At 38.0% G+C, this 19,587-nt stretch overlaps 1 protein-coding gene across 6 annotated transcripts in view; it reads right to left on the bottom strand.

Moving 5' to 3' along the window:
* Positions 1-17,781, bottom strand: part of thrb (thyroid hormone receptor beta) — a 123,048-nt gene extending 105,267 nt beyond the window's left edge. For 4 of the 6 annotated variants that reach the window (XM_040121271.1, XM_040121270.1, XM_040121276.1 and 1 more), the window contains exon 1: positions 17,435-17,781. The gene's annotated coding sequence lies outside the window, so the exon portion shown is untranslated. Of the gene's footprint in view, positions 1-17,185; positions 17,259-17,434 lie in introns of those variants that run through there. The other 2 variants (XM_040121272.1, XM_040121274.1) reach the window with 2 other exon arrangements.
* Positions 17,782-19,587: the final 1,806 nt, after the last annotated feature.

Here is a 19,587-nt window from a genome sequence, read left to right as displayed (position 1 = left end):
AAGTCAGGACTGAGTGCACTATACGTGGAGCCAAATACAGAGAGATCGTAGAAGAGCCCTGCTGCAGAGTGCGTACAGCCTCAGGCAGGAAGAGCACGAGTGGCCCAGGCACCAAGCCAAGGCAAAGCTGGAGCAGCTTCAAGTTTGAGTGTCCCTGAATGACCCAACCAAAGTTTGAACTTGAACTCTACAAAAACAAACTAGATGACAGTGAAAAGCAACAGATTCTATTAGAAGAGGGACATGCAGCACAATATGTGACTGCATGTCACAAACTAAGGGACACATAATAAAAACAACATCACCGAAAGTGACAAATAATTAATTTGACATAGGCTATTATACACATGGACCACACATTTTGACATTTTCTGTTCAAATTCTATTTTTTTTTTTTCTCGTCTAGTCATTGAATTGTAGTGTCCTTGACGCATTGGCAATATTGTCAACCTGACATTCATCCCAATAAAGCATATTGAATTGTATTTGAAAATATCTATTGTATTGTATTGTAGTATAACTTTCTAAGCCTTCTGTCTCATTTTAGGGTCTTGATTTATGGCACGAAAATGTTGCTTAATTAGTTTTAACTTAACTGAACAAACTAAGTGGAAAAAATGACAGGTTTTAAAAACCTAAAGGAAGCTTAGTCATTTTTGGCATTTACCTGAGGCCCTTATCATAGGAGAAAGGTTCAGTGACTGGCTCAGGGACACAGCAGCGGGATTCACATAGAGTGTTGCAGAGGTACAGTGTGAAAACTTTTGGCTAAAAGGAGGACAGGATACTTCTGGTTGACTTCTGATCTCTGAAATATGTTCCCAAAACTAAAAATTCTAAATAAATGTTATTACACATATCACATTTTATACTACCTGTTTGTTATTATGATTTCAATAAAACCAGAACCTTAAAGTATGTTTCCATATGAGGTACATATGAATGAGTGTCTCTACATTGATTTTAGTATCCTCATTACTGCCGGATTTTAGGAGAAATCTGGTTACGTATTTCTGCATGCAAACGTCATATCATGGTTTCAGAACCTTGTATAACCCCTTATCCCAGTTTTGAGAAACCTCATCATATTTGTTTTATTTTATTCTTTTTATCTGGTCTAATTTGGTTATTGTAAATATACTTTGGCTTTTCATATGTATTGGTTTCTTACCTCTCTCTTTTATTGTGTGTGGAATTTATGTGACTTGACTGCTTAACACTGCAATTTCCCTTTGGGATTAATAAAGTACTCTATCTAGCTATCTATCCAAGACCCACACAATCTGGACACAGCAAAATTCCGCTGCACTGAAGCAGTGGAAACATGGCTACTAATGACTGACCGATATTAAGCTTGTTAGCTTGTTAGCTTTGACCAATTGCTAACGGAACAATTAGTTCACACAGTTTATTCAAAATAAATATTCATACCATCATTTCCTATCTAATAACTTGTTATTTCCATAGAGGAGGTTAAATAAAGATGAATGGTGTAACACGGCTAATAAGCTAGATAGTGTCCTCTGTTTTGAACTCTCCGGCTCTCCATCCCCTCAAAAGTCAGGCTTGCTATTGGTCAATGGTGCAAACCTGCAGTGATTCCATTGGAATGAACTGTTTTCCCCACAAAATTTCACCATTTTAAATCCTAGTGTCACCAGGCCTTAAGGCTCAAACTCAAGAAAGTTTGATCAGCACCAGAGATACAAGAACCATATTGATGGCGTATGCGTCATTATCCTGGAAAGGTCAAACAGTACTGCAACTATTTAAAACCACAATCCCAAATTGACTATGTAGAATGACTGTAGTGTGAAACAAACCAAGAACATAAAGTTTCTCAAATGCAATTGTAGGAAAATCCTACTGCCCCTGCAAATTTTTAATGCCATTTTTTTCACAGCTTGAGCCATGCAATTTCAAGGTGCTTGCCTTTTGGACCACAAATCCACAAGTAAATGCAGTATTAGAGTTTTTATGATGCTGTTTTGTCTTTGCTTAATGAGCTTACTTAACCAAAGAGCCATTATTTCTGAGCACATGTTGGCAGAACTGTTACTGACCAAAAAACTTATGAGAGTTTGTAGTGGAGTGCAAAAGAAAGAACAAATGACATGAGGCAGGAGGTCACATAGTTTATCATGCATGAAAATATTATGGTCAACCTTTCTAGCGCTGATTGTCATAGTAAAGGACCGTAAGTAAGTTAGTTACTGTATGTATTATGGTTTGGGATGAAATTTTCCTTTTGGTGAAAATCACACCTTCAACAAGTGACATGCTGTTACCTCCACATTGCGTTTAAAAAAACTGTGGTACAAAGCCTTTAAATGCAATATACACCTAACGTATCTATGTGACATATCTTGGAAAGCAATAGTGAAGTCCCGACTACAAGTGAACGTAACCCTGCACCATCCACTTAAGCACAAATTAATGATTTACTATATATACAGATCCACATATATACTATCCTATATATTACTATATACTATATTAGTATAGTCACAATTGACATCTTGACTGCTAAGGCATAAATACAAGGCCCTTGTTTTCATGATTTAAAAAGTCCCATCACCCAATTCTTATCTGAATGCCATGTGAGCAGTTGTTTCTGACAGCTGCAGTGTACAGTATGTACAGCCAGCAGAACATCACACCACACGCAACAGTTTGTCAAGAGTACTGCCTCATCATCACCATCGTGGTTTTCCACACCACAGAAGCACAAAATACCAATGAAATACTTTCTTGTTGATATATATTAGTATGTAGGTTAAAATGAAACACAAAGTATCTGACAAATATGTAATTAAGGCGACAGAAACTGAATAGCGTATATTTTTTCCATGGTGCACTTATTGCACTCAGCACTGTAGTTGTCAGGATGGTCAAGAGGTCTAAGATGCCAAGGTTTCTTGTGTCTGACTGAAGGTTAAAGGTCAACTCACACTGAGCAAACAGCTTTGATACTCATAAGGTTACAGATGTCAATATGACTCTTGATTTTCAGAAGCTTATATTTTAGAAGACATTAGTATTGAGCTTCAATATGTGCTTAAAGATGAACTGGAATTTGAAATCTCCCCACTTTTGTATAAGTAAATATAAACTATAATTATTCCACAGCTATTGTGCAACATTCACTATTTTGCAAAATGCCTCTGTGTGTGTGTTTCACACGACAGATATACACTCCTCCAAGTGTTGACTGAAGTTCAGGTAATGACCCTACACTGATAAGCCAAACTTTCTGACTATTCACAGATGAAGGGAATAATACTGATTATCTTGTAACAACAGCACATGCTAATGTCCGGGATGTAGCAAACTATCAGTTCTCAGTCAACTGTGATGCCAGAGGAATGTGCAGGTGTAAAAACCCTAGCGACTTTAACAAACAAAATGTCCCCCCAAAATAATCTAAGTAATAATGACTTTAAAAAGGAAAATATATATGCATTAATAATAATATTTCACATAACCCTTTTTTACTCTATAATCTAAATGCGTAACAAACTGGGATATACAGTTAGGTGCATAAGTATCTGTACATCACCACAATGGATTCGAAATGATGCCATCAGGTTGTGATTGGAGTGTAGACTTTCAGTTTTAATTCAAGAGGTTTAAAAGAGTTTGTTGCATTTACTGTTCAGGAATTACAGCCAGTTTTATACATAGTCTCTTATTTCCAGAGGCTCAGAAGTAATTGGCTAAACCAACATAATTGTAAATATAGGGATTATTTTTCAATTCTTGGATGAAAGTCCTTTGTAGTCAATGATTGCCTGGAGTCTGGAACCCATGGACATCACCAAATGCTGAGTTGAGATGCTTTGCCAGACCTTTACTGCAGCTGCCTTCAGTTGCTGCTTGTTTGTGGGTATTTCTGCCCTCAGTTTTGTCTTCAGTAAGGGAAAAAAAAATGCTCAGTTAGTTTTGAGGCCAGGTGACTGACTTGGCCATTGAAGAATATTCCATTTCTTTGCCTTGAGAAGCTCTTGTGTTTCTTTCACAGTATGTTTTGGGTCATTATCCATCTGTACCGTGAAACACTGTCCTATCAGTTTAGCAGCATTTGGCTGAATCTGAGCAGATAGTATAGAACTATACACTTCAGAATTCATTATGCTACTTCTATCAGCAGTCACATCGTCAATAAACACCAGTGACCCAGTTCCATTGGCAGCCATACATGACCACACCATAACACTGCCTCTGACATGTTTGAAAGATGATATGGTATGCCTTGGATCATGTGCTGTTCCTTTCTTTTTTCATACTCTTCTCCTACCCATCATTCTGATACAAATTAATCTTCGTTTAATCTGTCGAAAGAATCTTGTTCCAGAACTGGGCAGGGTTTTTTTTTTTTTTTTTTTAGAAATTTTCTATCAAAGTCTAATCTGGCCTTTCTGTTCTTGAGTGTTACCAGTGGTTTGGACCTTGTGGTAAACCCTCTGTATTTACATTCATGAAGGCATCTCTTGATTGTACAGTTTGACAATGATACGCCCACCTCCTTGAGAGTGTTCTTGACCTGGCCAAATGTTGTGATGGGGTTTTTCTTCACCAAGGAAAGAATTCTGTCATGATCCACTTTAGTTGTCTTCCGTGGTCTCCCAGGCCTTTTAGCGTTGCTGAGCTCCCAATTGCATTCCTTCTTTTTAAGAATGTACAAAACTGTTGATTTGGCCGCTTCCAAAGTTTTTGCCATCTGTCTGATAGATTTTTTTTTTTTTTTTAATCTTAATTATGGCCTCCTTCATTTACATTGACAAGTCCTTGGATTGCATATTTGGGAGTTCCCATAAAGAGCTACCAAATGCAAATGCAACACTTGGAATCAGCTCCAGACCTTTTATCTGCTTAATATGTCTTGAAATAACGAGGGAATAGGCCATACCTGGCCATGAAACTGAAGTGTCAGTTTGTCCACTCTGAAAATGAGGAACTATGTATAAAAATGGCTATAATTCCTAAACAGTTAATGCAACAAATTTTTTAAACCCCTTGAATTGAAAACTGAAAGTGTCCACTTAAATCACATCTTTATGGTTTTGTTTCAAATCCATCCTGGTGGTGTACAGAGGCGGAATTATGGAAATTGTGTCATCGTCCAAATACTTATGCACCTAACTGTATTAGTAAGCTTGCTTTAGTTGTTTCATTTCAGTGCACCACACAACAGTTAGTGGGTATAAAGATTGAGGAACAACTAATCTCGACATAAAAACACGGTTATGTGGTCCCACCAGTTTTAATGTAGTGATGGGTAAATCCTCACATACTAAAGACTTAAGTTATAACCAGGCACAGTCTGAACTTACAAACAGCTGGTTTAACAGGCTCCAGTTGTGTCCAAGCATTCCTGGACAGAGTGCTGGCAACACCAAATGCTACCACAGACATTTCAGTAAAGTCATTCAGTAAAAGAACACATAATCACGACTGCTTGGAAACAAATTGTTGCACTGGTCAAACTTCTAGTAAAGGTCAGCATAAGCATCAAACTGAAACTAACAGGACAAAGAATTCATAATCATTTTGAAATCCAAACACAATAGTATTGCCATAGTAATCAGATCCATAACAAGTTATCAGTTCAATGCAAGTTCACAGGCATGAGGTTTCAGTTGAATGTTTTGAAGACGTGTAAATTATACATCCTCAGGCCGTAAAGTTGAGCTCAAATTTAGCCTTTAATGTGGACAAAAAAATAGCAGAGGTTTGTATTTCGAATAAAAAAAGACTATATTGTGAGACAGCCTGCATTTCAAACAAAATTAAACATATCTGAGTCACACTGACAGAGAAATTCCGAGCTATAGACATGGCTGGGCGTTTCTTTGTGTGTGTGGTCCATATGTGTCTGGGATATAGAGTATATGTCTCAGGTACAGCAAAGAGGGGAGACTTGAAAGAAAGGTTGTTACTGAGCTACTTTAATCAATTCATATCGCATCATATTTACAGCATATCCATCTGTTAATCAAAGACCCTTACCTTGGCTTACAGTATACACGTATTAATAAGTACTGCATATTACTGCTACCAGCAAGCATCATATTAACATGTAAAGGACAGTTACTTAATTAGCCAATTGCTCAGTGGCACAAGGTGATGAAAAGCCCAAAAGTAGAGGCTGACATACTTGTCCATACTAGTTTATCATACAGTCCTAGTTGAAATTATTGGTACCCTGAATTTTAAGTGCAGAATTTAGAATATCTTAAGAAATTAATGCAAATTAATCAATTTTGTATAATGAAAATATTTTAATAAAATGTCCAAGGTTACTGAACAAAAGAAATAAAAAAAAACCAAACTTTCATAATAGTGAAATAATACAAACACAAAATGTACCCCTGCAATAGCAGATTTCAGCTCTCTCCAAATGTTTTCAAGTGGATTTAGGTCCGGACTCATTGCTGGCCAGTTTAAAACACTCCATCTTTTCCTTTTCAACCATTCTTTTGTGCTGCTGGATGTATGCTTTGGGTCGTTTTCCTGCTGAAAGACTCAAGACCCTCACCAGATTTTCTGAAACTGAGTAACACATTTCTCTCTAAAATGCCTTGGTAATCCTCTGATTTCATAATTCCTTTGATAGGTTCAATGCCTCCAGAACCAGAGGGAGCAAAGCAGCTCCACAGCATGATAGAACCTACACCACGTTTTACTGCAGGTAGGGTGTTCTTTTCCTTATGGGCTTCATTTCCTTGCCTAGAAACAAACCGATTCACTGCATTCCAAACGAGCTCTACTTTGGTTTGATCTGTCCATAGAACATTATTCCAGAAAGCTGCGGCTTATCTATGACAGTTTTTGCAAACATTAGTCTTGCCTTTTTGTGCCTTTCTTTCAATAGTGGTGTCTTCCTTGGCCTTGGCCAACAGAGTCCTACTTGGGCTTTAGATGTCTTGCATGGTATTTTTTCCATTATCTGCATCAACCTTCGCAGACTTCTCTCATTGAGTTTCTTCATAATGCCATGTCCTGGAGGGTCTTAACAGTTGTATGACTGTGAAATGTCTTGATAACATTATGAACTGTTGAAACCGGGATTTCAAGATCTTTGGCGACTGCCTGGCAGCCTTTGGAATTGCTATGTTTTTTGATAATAGCATTTCTGATGCTCTGAGACAGCTCTCCTGTCTTCACCATTGGGAAAACGAAACTGGAAACAATCAGCCCCTTTTCATGCAGTAAAACCATCACTGAATGGTTAATTCAGGTCATGTGAACACTGAAAAATTAACCACAGGTGAGTCTTTGTTTTTTATTTTGTTTGAGGAACAAATTTTAATTCATCAAAAGGGTGCCAACATATATGCGTGTGTGTGTGTGTGTGTGTGTGTGTGTGTGTGTGTGTGTGTGTGTGTGTGTGTGTGTGTGTATATATATATATATATATATATATATATATATGCGTGTGTGTGCATGCATGTTTTAGGAGAATATTAACTGTTACTTAAAATACAAACTAAATATGTTCTTTAAAATCAGCAAACGGTAGAGGTGGAGAGGTATTTTTTTTCAGCCATGACTTGTGCCAGCAGGCATGTCGCCTGAGAGGTGAAACCCAGGGCAAATATCTCTGTTCACCACTTACTGCTACTTGTTAAGCTGAAGCTAGAAGGTGATTAGCCTAGCTGAGCATTAAGCCTAGAAGCAGGAGGAAACAGCTAGCCTTGCTGTGTAAGTAACTCCCCGTAAAACCACAAATTGTCATTTTTACATTTCGCTCCTGCGCATTTTCAACAGACAAGCTACAACATGTTAATTAACGAGCTTTAGAGGTTTTGGCAGGCATAGTTTTTTTCACTTCGTAAAGAGTCCAGCCAGCTGTTTCCCCCTGCTTTCAGTCTTTAGGATAAGCCAAAGCTCAAAACTCCAGCTCTGTACTTGCAAATTAGATGCACATCTTCCGTCATTCTCATTACCTGATAAATTGTTTTTTAAAACTCTCAAGTATCAATATTGCTACTGTCCTAAAAAATCCAGTACTGGTCGAGTTAAACCAAAAATAGTGTGCTTATATACTGTATTAGAATCAAACTCCAAAAGCATTGGATCTCACACCCCCATAATGCAACTTGATAATAACTTTCATTAGACCCTTCCTTCCTCGTAACTGTTCAGGTGTTTCAATTTCCACACTCCCAGTTTGTAATACAGATTTTCCATTAAAAATGCTTAGTCTACAAATCAAAGCTGAGAGCTTTTGAAAGCTTCTCCAAAGTCACAGAGGACATTACACAACTGTTTTCACAGGCTCAATAGCACTCCTTACAACTAGTAAAGTGATCTTGATGTACAAATCAGCAGAGTTGCCTCTTTAGGTTGCCTTGATGTTCAAACCTTGCCTTCCTGTTTACCTGTTGGCTTTCCTGTCTGGCTGCATGTTTATCTCTGAGCTGTTGCCTGATTCAGTGCACCAGTTGCCAACTGTAATCCTGCCTCAATAAGCAAGTGAACTGCTTTCAAACTCAACCTGCTGTGTCCGTGTGTGAGCATTAGGGCACTGTTACTGGTACCCTAACAGCCGATGTGATTCGATTTCACTAACAATAGTTAAACCTACCATGTGCAAAATGCATGAGAAGTTGATTGCGGCCATTCAAATTCTTTATTTGAACAACTCGATTTTCTAAGCAATATCTCTTGTAAGACCCATTGCTGGGAGCTTAAAAATTAACTTGTGACCATTACTGAATATTGCAAAGTGCAAGATAAATTAATGTAATTGCTCTTGTTAGCACTATAATTTCTCTTGGGGGGGGGGTTGTGAATAATGCATGATTGCAATTATGCAATCATGAATTTAATTTTACTGTAATAGTCCATGTTCAAGTCACAACTAAATACTTCCACATGTGGAGGGAAGTGGTTATGGTTCATTGATGAACTACAGTGAGTTGATGAAATATGTGAGAAATATACTTGGAGCAATGGATGGGATTTGAGCAGCAGGAACAATTGTATAATATGAACAAGCCTTTATATGGAGCCCTTAACTGAACACATTAATAAATCATACAAGTTAGTTAAATAATTAAAATGGAAATGAAAAGCTTTATATGTTTCCTTTAACCTCTAATCAGTTGGAAAAAAAATATTATCTTACTGTTTTATCTTTTACTTGCTCATTTTATTTTTCAGCTCATTAGTTTTGGTAAGTTTTTGGTCTTGGCACAATTTTAATCATGTATCTATTCCCCATTTTCCTCACACAGCATTTAGATTTTGTATTTAAAGCAGTTATAATGGATATTTTTATAACAATGTATCAATGACTATGTGAAAACTATGTGACAATGTGAAAGGTGTCACATGAAATGATAAACCTATAGAGAATTATCACATGAAACTGCAGCTCCCCTCAGCTTTACAGAGCTTGAGTTTCAGTCCATTGTTGCAAGCTGTCATTCACAACTTTACTGTTCTGGTTCACTCTCACTGCTCTTATGCCATTGTTTTCAACCACAGCAGGCAACTGTTTTTAAATAAAAAGCTCTAAAAAACCACTGTGCACTGCCTATCCATCACCAATCAGCAGACGGACACATAGTGGAGCATTTAGCATCTAGAGCCAGATACTGCCCTCAGGAGTTGGTGGAGACCAAAAATGGAGCAAAAAGAGAGTAAATATTGGACTATCAGATGGCCAGACACACAACTCCAAATGAATGATAATATTACCATGTAACTGCTGGATGTTTAAATAAACAACCGTTTGCCATGTAATTTACTATATTAACACAATGATGATGTCAATGTTCACAATTTTTTTCTGCTGCCCCCAATTAGTAAAGAAATCAGTTATTTCAGGTTTAAAATCAGCTGAGAATAAAGATGCAATTGAGAGGCCTGTATGACTCCCTAGCTTATCTGAGGAGTGGTAGATAAACACACTAAGCACCAGCCTTTTAAGCTGTCTATTTAGCTTAAAAAGCAACTTAACATCCCCTTTTACAAATTAAAAAAAAATGCATTCTGAACCATTATGAACACCATCACTCATCTCCCACAGCACCTTGGGAACGCTGGAACTCCCACCCCCCTCAAAACTCTGTCAATCGTTTCTCCAGTTCTTCTATCTTATCCCCCTGTTTAACTGACCGTTTTCAGACATTTCATGACTATATAGCACCTGACAGTCATCAATAATTTATACAACCGTAGTTACATATGAAACTCTTGTTTTAATATCTATACCAGCTAGCAATGGCTTATATGTCACTCGTGCAAGCCCAAATTTCTTTCTTACCAGCCAAAATTAAAAGCAGTGATGGGTGAACATGACGCTGCCTCATAATTTTCGTGGTGTCGTGTTGCAAGGCACATCATACGTTTTCACAGATTTCTGGGGGTTTCTAGAGGACAGAATGACTGGATTTTCTCTGGAAAAAGGAGAATAGCTTCTGTTGCAATTAATACTGTAAAATGGGACCAGGGTCAATAGATGGTGTAATAAAGTGAATATACATGTAATTTGCTATATCAAAAATATTGGATTTAGTTTTAAGTTACTTTATGTAGATAAGTTTTTTTTTTGTTTTTTTTTCTGTGTGCGTGTGCTGAGGGTGCATGCACTTTGTTGCAGTTGCCCCTTGGTAGTTTTCTTAATTTTCCAACTTTTTAGCTTTCTTCCTCTGTCATACTTTTTTTAAACTGTTCCCTCTCTAAACATGTTAGTAGAGAGAGATGTAGTCTGTTTTTTTTAATAGTGGAATTAGTTTGTAGTGAGTGTAGTGTTATGTGTTTACATTCAGCTACGCTACTGATGCACAACTCCACAGTTGCATTGTTTAAATCAAGGACAAAGTGTGGCACGGAAGCGACACCTTGGTGACCAGAACAATGTCACCACAGACGTCCCCGCAAAAAACAGGAGGACAAACAAAAGATGCAGAGGAGGAACGAAGAGATGAGGGGAGAGAGTTGGGTCCAGACAACAGAGACTGATGGTGAGAAGTGTGTCTCCCTTTTGTCATCATGGGCAAAATGAGATCACTAATAAGATGGACAAGCTAGCGGCCCTAGTATGGAATCAGAGGGACCTCTGTGAGTGTAGTGTTATGTATTACTACAGAGACATGGCTATAGGAAGATACTCTGGATCCCATCGCTACCATCGACAGCTATCAGACGGTTCAAGCGTACAGGACGGAATGTTTCTGAAGCCCAGTCATGTGAACTGGTAGCCGTGGGGCTACGTACATACCACATTCCCAGGAGTTATCACACGTCATCTTGGTTATTGTTTACATTTAGCCCTCAGTTAAACCAGCATTCACATGTGATGTAATCCACTCTGTTGCTGCGAGACTCCAGACTCTTTAACCCAGTGCTTTCTTCTTGATCTCTGGGGACTTCAAATGGACAAGACTCTCCTCACTCTCACTCAGTTTGTGGTTTGCACATCCGGAGGAGACGAGACCCAGGACCTGCTGTAAGCTCATGTTAAGAGGCCTGGAGATTTTACCTAGCATCATATTTTTTGCAATTGTACATTTTTCTATTCACTTACTGTGTATTTACCATTTACTGTTACTATTTATAGTAGTTTTTAGTTTTGTACTTTTTACTTCCTCTCTCTTAACTGTATGTTATGCAATTGTAACAAAGCAATTTCCCTTCAGTGGTTATTAAAGTTTTTCCATTTTCTGAATGTGATTCTTCCTAGAATTACACCAACCAATGCAGGAAATGATAGGCATCTATATATTGTGTACGACTTTAACATCACTGTAGAAACTCTTTTTACAGTAGTTAAAGCATTTTAGCCGGCAAGTCAACACAAACAAAGTTAGCTAGCTGGCACTAATTAAAAGTGCACAGACACCCCATACTGACTTTGACTATTTAAAAGTAATGTTTCCTTTAAATATTTATTGTACTTTATTATAATTGTATTATTCATTGATAATTTTAAATTATGGTTTTGATTCGTCTGACAACCTTTTACTGCTTTTTGTCAGTTTCAAGGCTCCACATTGCTGTAGCATAAAGTTTAACTACAACTGGTTTGGCATTTTATAGAAACAGTAATCTTAACTAGCATTTCAATATTTGGTAATACTTCAAATGTTACTACATTTTGGTGCAATACAGTTTGCTCAGTACAATACTGTTCAATGAAATCCTATATCAATTCAGAAACTCGTTTCAGGCATTTTTCAAGCAAAAATGCCAAAAACTTGTCAAATGTGACTCTTTTTCTTTATCATATCTGACTGTAAATTGAATATCTTAATGTTTTAAGAGTGTTAAAAAAAAGAGCAAATTGAAGACGTTACTCTGCCTCTGAGAAACTGTGTAGGCTGTTTTGTAAATAATAAGCAGATTAATCAAAATAATCAATAGTTTTTTCCCTATTGTGATGAAACCATGCTATCAATACTTATGTTATTATGTCTTCTTACACTTGACTAACCCACTTAAACCATAAAGCCAACAATCACATTCATCTGTATTCAGTCATTTCACGATACAGATTATAATATGTACGTGATTCTGATATGGTAATATCGTAGCCTTTAGCATTGATTTATTGATCAAAACTGATCTATGGCGAATGGTAAAACTACAAAACAAAAACCTACAAAACCTCATTCTGTTTTGGTAAGATGAGATAAATTCATACCAGACATCATTACTTTCCAAATGTAAAAAGATTCTCTAATAAGAACAATAGGTGAGCCCTGTACAGCTATGAGCAGGTCCGCCTGTACGTGCAAGCAAACACACACTTGCCAATTTATATAGCCAACAGCCTAATAAGCCAAAGCACTCGTTGGAGTACTGGCTTTGGCAGCTGTGCTTGTATCCTTGCAGAGTGATAGATTGATAACTTCTTTGAAATCACACTGTGTGGGGATATGACACATTTGAAATATCCCAATAAGTAAAGACAATCAGATGACAACCCCCTAAGCATTTTATGTATGTATTGTCATGGATCATCTTCTCTTGTTCCAGTATTATGTCTGGTTCCGTGTACATTTTCCAGCAGCGTGGAAATACATCTGTTACACAATTGCACACGGATTACTTAAAACAAATGGGACACACCCAGTTTCACTGCATTGTCTGTTGTTAAAAGAGATCACCATATAAAAGCCCAACATGATGCATTATGGGTCTTACACCATGTCTACACTGGAGGCATAGTGTGAGCAGCATGTTAGCAGGGCAGCAGCAGCAGCAGCTCCAGTGCTCTGTCTCTGTCTACGCAGGAGGCTTTCAGGTGCAGTATTGAAATGTGGGTAGGCCGCATTTTGGAAGCGCTGAAAGCCCAAAGCACAATCCCTGTGGCTACACGCTTAAAACTGAGGAAAATAGACTTTGTAAAGATACACTGCAGGTTGCATTTACAGGGGTATCTGTTCCAAAACAAGACAGAAAAGTTTAATTATGTCCCAAAAAGTCATTAAGGCCTTCAGAAATCACTGTATTTTATTATTTTATTATTTTATTATTATCATCTTGTACTATTATAATAATAGTGGTTGCATATTTTATAATCAGACATTTGTGAGATGGCCCTTTTGGCATGTATTACACTGCCTATTTTGCAATTGCTATTTTCCAAGTCCAGTTTTTGCAGAAGCATACATAACACACGGCTCATGAGAAACTCTTTTCAGCTTCATGTACTGTATGCCAGTGGATAAAATGCAACTGTTAGCCTCAGAGCAGAGGGACGCAGAGACACAGCTATGTTTTTTTCACATGAAAGTTGAAAACAGTTAAACTTTTAAGACAAGAACCCTGGATCCCCTGTTAACTCAAATTTACTGCTCAAACTTCAATAAATATATCTGTAGGAATCACTGGGAAAATGAATGTAACCAACTGGGGACACAAGCTGACATCTATATGTGGCACCAGCCACAAAGTGGCAATGCTAACAACAAAAAATATGGTTGGTTGTTTTTTTTTCATGCATCGTTTCCTAGGTCTGCAAATAACAATTATTTTCAGTACTAATTAATACGGCACTTATTTTCTCGATTAATGGAATGGTCAATAAAATGTCAGAAAACTGTGAAAAAACACCCATCAAAAATATTCTAGAGCACAGCGTGACAGTCCAAATATCTTGCTTTGTCCAACCAAATGTCCAAATCCCACAAACACAGTGGAGCTTCTGTGGCAGCAAATGTCCAGCATGAACAACTTACTGAACTTCAAATGCAGTTTTCAGCCAATAGCAGCCTTTTAGAGATGACTGTAGCGGAAATAGTGTAGACACAAAAAATGAAATAAAAATAATGGAGTCAAGAGGCTTGGAACAGCTCTATGAACAACGCCATGTTAAGTTGTGATAAAGTATTTAATATTTACAGTATGGGCAACATATGGCTGGAGGACAACGTCCAGGTAGGGCGAATTACGCCTTACCGATTCACTTGCTGCAGGTGAACATCAAAGCCCTAGGATCCACACAGGTGTTGTCACTTATTCTGATTGGACGTGTGCTCAGGTTGAAGTTGGGCAGAGATATGTTGGTAGAATTAAAATGATATAAACTGTTGATTAAGTTTTCTTTCTCCAAATAATTAAATTGTTTAAACAATGAATGTAAGAAATAAACAATTACATAAAGTTGTTCTGCCTTAACAAGTGCAATGAAAAGAAAAGTGAGGGCAATATCATTCAAGCTTTGTCTGCACACGCCCACGCTCTCCTTAGAAAGGTCTTACCAGGCTTAATCAGGCGAAATACCTGTGTGGGTTTATCATGAATGTGTAGGGGCCTTTAATATTTACTGCCCGCAAACTACAGGCCCACACGTTAAAACTTGTGAAGCTGACAATAGGGTGTAATAAATCATTTGTTACATCCATGCATGGGTTATAAATGATGACAAATGAAAAAAGATCTAATTACGCTCTCCATTTTCACCTCTTACAGGAATGCTAGCAGTTTCAAACTTCTACCCACACAATTATCTGAACACATTTTTGGTTGCACTTGTTAAGGCAGAACAACTTTACTTAATAGTTACTGAATCAAACATAGGGTTTTGGTAAATGAATGGAAAAGCAAAATATATGCTCTTAAATCAAAACTGATCTGAATCAATTACATGTAATAATTTACCAAGAAATAGTGGGAAAGTGTCTTATAGGCCTGGTTGTAAAGCAAATGCCACAAGTTTAATTTGATCAATACCCATAGATCAAAGATCTCTCAATCAACACACCGAACTCATACCTCTTGACTCACTGTATGTGATCTGATGCCACTGCTTTCCCCTATTTCCTAATAGGGCCAAGACTTGTTATGTAAAATTGACTACTTTCATCAAAGGGGTGGGGCGTCCATCTAGATTTGAAAGTCGTCCAACAAGTTTCAACAAACACATCAAAGGGGTAACTGAATTGAAGATTCATTACTAATGCTTTCTGGCGAATTGCCAAGTGTCACAAACTGTTTTCTACCGAACGCTGACCAGTTGCATCATTTTAAAAGCCTGCTGCATGCAACGTGCAGTGTATGCTGTGGGCTGCACTACTGCAAACATGAGCATGCTCGGCTAGTTGATGCTGTACACAAAAGCTCCCACAAAGCAGCGGCAAATAGGCAGATGGAATGACCTTAAATACCCTCAGCTGAAAACTAACGCTGCCTTCAGTAGCTCCTTGGAAACTCCCTTTTTCCATGATGTATATATGATTTGACATGGATACTATTGTTACTGGTTTGTAAATAAAAATGCCACCGTTTACGAAGTATCAAGACTACCCTTTTATGTATATATGCATGTTTATTAATCAACAGAAACAAATTAACCATGCAAACACATAAAAATCATTAAATATGTCTTGCAAAAGTATTCATATTGACATTATTAAATATAGATTTTTTTATAATTGATATGATAAGTGATTAACAGTTGTATTTTTCATTACCTCCCAATGAAATAAAAAAACTGATGATGCCCAATGTCTGAAATGCCTCGTCTGTTGCTTTTTTTTAATAAAGACTTTTTTTTAAAAATATTAACATTTCTGGTTATTTGTCTCCTTTGGCACCGTGGTAGACAACGTGCTTCTATGAATCTCGTAAACATTATTTGTAACACCAGCTGGTGTCACAGTTTCAATGCTCTCCGCCCCCCCCCCCCCAAACCTCACATCTGGACACCCGGTCAAACAAAAACACAAAGCCTCCAACAGACACCTTGCTGGATCGTTCATCCGCGAGCAAGCTTGCATTTTCGAACAGCCTTTGAAGGCATCATTTTATGCTCATACGCTAACCACGGATGTATTGTTCACGACGGAAACATGTCACCTATCGAACTGCAAAAACCACGGCAGGGCAAAACAGACAGTTTATAAACATTTGTAGATACGCCTAGCCAACTTTAGAGTAACACACAAATATTTCCAACCGGGCTAATGGCTCATGTTTTGTCAAATGAAGCGTTAGCTAACAACTCAGACTTCTGTTTGTGCAATGTCAGTGATACACTGAACTGTAATGTTCAGAAGTCCAACCCTTTAAGGTCACTAATGCACTGTTTACTTGCTTATTTTTTTTGCATAATAGATGTTGGTCGAGCGTTTCAGTGAAGTTCACGCTGCCGAAGCGAAAGCAATGGTTACATCAGACACAGTGAGATGATATATATCTGACATATCTTTAAGGCCACAGAAGTAAAAGTAAACCAGACCCTGTCAGACGACTGAGATCATAAACTGGTAGGATACCCTCGGGCCCTAGGTTTTGAGGAAACGATAACTTGGGCCCATAAAACTCCCTCAAGTCTTCATAACAGCTAGCTCGGATACGTGCTTGTCTCTTGTACTGACAGAACCTCGAGCGAAATATCTCTCAATTTAATTTGCTCACGCTTTTTGTTAAGATTAACAAGCGACAAGAAAATTGTATAAGAACGTTTATGAATTGTTACGAGCTGGTGTTCAATTCGGCCTGAGTAAAACACACCAGAAAAGAAACACATTTTTAACTTTTTGGATAAATTCTCTTTTTCCCTGCTATCTCATTCTGAAAAATACACCAGAGTGGACGTTATAGGAGCAGTGTTAACCAATTATGAAGTTCAAATATTCAAGTAATAAAATGCTGATTCGTGGCTAAATTCTACTCCGATTTGTCAAAAAGACACAATCAATTCTGGAAAGGTCTAAGTCATGTTCACCCGTGTGTGGACCGACTGCCGATCAGCAAGGCAGCTTTGAATTGCAGAAATTTGGAATGTAGTTCAGCACACGATTCCCTCCATAGGACATAAACACATTAGTGGCTATGTTAAAGGCATGAGCATTAATATGAACATTTAGCACAACATACGCCCACCTAGCTGTTATACTGTCAAGCAGCCAGTTTCTAGAGAGGCTGTCACTGGCTGGACTGCTGTCAAAATAGACACACAAAAAATAAAACATACCGCATATGCAAGACGAAGCTCGTATCAAAAAATTATTTCGAATGTCTCTGCATTCCTCCTCAGCTGGAACCAGTGTTGATCTCCGTCGGCTAAACTGAACGGGACACAGCGCCAGGGTTTAACCTGAAATGACCCGCGCTAGTGCAAATCAGGCGACGGCTATGCGTGTGTGTGTCTGCGTGTGTACTGTATTTGTGTGTTTGGGCTAACAGTGCATGCGGCTACGAGTGTCTGTGCTCTGGACGCAAAAAACTTCAATATGGAGCCGAAAAACAAACCTTCAAAAACGGCACACTAACTTGCAGCGCTCCGACTGATCGCTACGGGGAATCAGAGAGCCGAATCGCGGGCAGGAACCGAACAAAATAAGCCTCGCCCTAATTACAAACTCCCAAGTTTTTTCTTTTTTTTTTTTTCTTCTTTTTTTTTTTCGATGGCGGTTGGCTGTTTTTACAGTAGGCCTGGTACATGCCGACAGGGCAGGAAGCATACTGCTCCAACTTACTGTGTGTGTGTCTCTGTGTGTGTTTAAGGAAAGCAGAGGGATGACTTAGATGAAACTATCATTATTATTATTATTATTATTATTATTAGTGGTAGTGGTAGCAGTAGCATGCTATATTATTTATTTTAGCATTATTTAATTTGATTTTTAACGTATTTAATTCCCATCGTCCATCTTATTATTTTTTAACAGATTTGCGATTGAGCCCGCGCGTGCGCGGTTACGTACGCGCGCAGTCGCCAAATCCTAACTGACCTAAAAATGTAACGTCAGTCCGGTGGGAACACTGAATGATCTAAAATGCTGTCCTTTTAAATAGCATGGTCATTTTTCACCATGTTTGGTCTGCAATGGTAAGCTAATGTTATGTACCACGTGTTTTGTAGTTTTTTGTTTGTTTTTTTAAACTCCAAAATAATTTCATAAACTTTGCAACATAATGTGAGTGTCAGTCTGTCCCACATGTCTCTTATTTCCTTCTCCAATTTCTTATTGCTGTTTATGATAAATTGGGTCTAAACTCATGGCGGAATCATTGCTTGCAGGTAAATTATTAGTGGAAAGGTTTCAAAGTCTTCTGGCAGCGATTTGTGAAAGTTCTGTCATGCATACCAGGGACGGCGCCAATCCCTTATTGTAGGCCCGTTCACTTACCTTATGTCACCTTTGCTTTCTTGTACTGTATGTTTAACTTGGACATTCTCCAAGTGTGTAAAAGGTCTGCAGTTTGGCTGTTTTTTTGGATGACTGGGTGTCTGTGACTTAAAGACCTAATTCCGTCTGATTCTAACATTACAGAGAAGCCTACTGCAGATTATCTGCCACTCTAAGAAATTTCAACAGATGTATGACATGTAATGCAAACTGTAGTTTGTTTAAATGCAGAAGAAGCCAGAAGTCTGCAATTTCACAATATTCTTGCAACATCTATGTTTATTAAATTCAGAGGCATTCCAGGGGTGATTGAGGAGTGATTGATTAAAAACTGCCTTGTCTGTACCTCCGCGTCACTGACTTTTTTAACAGCTTGTAGAGAATGTGCAAGAACGTTCTGTATTCAAATAAAGGTGTGTGGGCCATGATCAGTAATAGCGTTAGTAAGAGAAAAAGTACGAGTGCAGAATAATGTTATCGTGCGCCATGTATGTTTAAATTACATACATGAGCTATTGAGGTTACTGTTAGTGGGAGGTTCTGTTCTCTCTGCCTTGCCTCTTCTACCATGTCTTCCTCCCTGTCAGTGCAAAACTGAGTCTCAGAAGAAGCCCTTGCTCTTTGATTCTCAGCGACTGACACCAAAGCCTGAGTTTACTGTTGATGTTTTTTAGTGGCTGACACACTTTCTGCTGTCAAACCGCATCACAGCTAAACTAGAAAATATCTCGCCATAATGTCACATTGTCTATGATAGACTGATGGAACAAGAACACGCCGCACAAGTGCAAGGTGCAGTCAAGCAACATACGCTGTTTTCAACTAAATTTCATATACATATTGCTCATACTAAGGAGGATTTTTGTTTTAGGGGCAATTTAGGCAACCTGAAAATTCTAGTCAAACAACAGACACACACAAACACACACACACACACATATCTTCACATACAGTGTATGGAGCATGAGGGAGAACACATACGCAGCAGGAAGAT

This window comes from Xiphias gladius, chromosome 24 (assembly GCF_016859285.1).
Source record: "Xiphias gladius isolate SHS-SW01 ecotype Sanya breed wild chromosome 24, ASM1685928v1, whole genome shotgun sequence".
Lineage (NCBI taxonomy): Eukaryota > Metazoa > Chordata > Actinopteri > Istiophoriformes > Xiphiidae > Xiphias > Xiphias gladius.
The sequence above is the reverse complement of the archived record's forward strand: the minus strand, read 5'-3'. Positions and strand labels throughout refer to the sequence as shown.